Below are 1,042 nucleotides of genomic sequence, written 5' to 3' on the forward strand. Positions count from 1 at the left end.
TCAGTAAAGGTATTTTCACTAATTTATTTTAATTTTAAATAGAAATAATCACTCATTTTTAATAAGATATTCAAGTTATCCAACTTGTATAAGGTGTGGTGAACTAGAACATGTTAGGTATTTCCCATAATTCATTGAGATTTTAGAAAGGAATAATGACTAATTTTAGATTGAATAGTCGGGTTATGCAACTAGAATCAGGTGTGGTGAACGTGTTGATCAAACACGTGACCTTCAAATCTTCAGTCTGACGTTCTCCCATAGAGCTATCCCTGCTAATATTAAAAATGAAAATTCATAAGTAAACGTCCTTCCACTAATTCATTATATTTAAAAAAGAAACAATCAATAATTTTAGATTGAATAAGCAAGTTATGTTTTTAGATTGTATGGTCAGGTAATAAACTTGTAACAGGTGCGTTGAACGTGGATAAAACACGTGTGACCTTCAAATCTTTCGTCTAACAATCTCCCAACTGAGCTACTCTTGCTAACATTAAAAATGAATATTCATCAGTAAAGGTATTCGGTACGCTTCTGGAAATTTAACAAAAGGAAATAGTATTAGACCGAGATGCCAGATTTAAATCTCGCTTCTTGAAAATTCAACAAAAGGCATTGGGTACACAGTTATAGTACGACATTCCACCCATAAACAGATGGTCAAACAGAAATGCTCAAGCAAATATTGGAAAACATGTTGAGGGTATATGTGAATGATTTTGCAGGAAGATGAGATAAGTACCTACCCCTTATGAAATTTGCTTATAATAATAGTTGCCAAGCCACCATACAAATGGCCACATACGAGGTTCTCTACGGACGAAGATTTCGATCCCCTATCTTTTAGGAAGAAGGGGGCAAACAAAAACTATTGGGCAGTAGCTGGTGCAAATTACCAACGACGCAGTCCAGAAGATTAAAGCTAGGATACAAACCGCACAAAGCCGAGAGAAAAGCTATGTAGACCTAAGGCGCTTGGACATGGAATTGTAGGTAGGAGGTCATATATTCCTAAAAGTTCCACATGAGAGGGGTGCTC

The sequence above is a fragment of the Cucurbita maxima genome, unplaced genomic scaffold (genome assembly GCF_002738345.1).
Source record: "Cucurbita maxima cultivar Rimu unplaced genomic scaffold, Cmax_1.0 Cma_Scf00210, whole genome shotgun sequence".
Taxonomy (NCBI): Eukaryota; Viridiplantae; Streptophyta; class Magnoliopsida; order Cucurbitales; family Cucurbitaceae; genus Cucurbita; species Cucurbita maxima.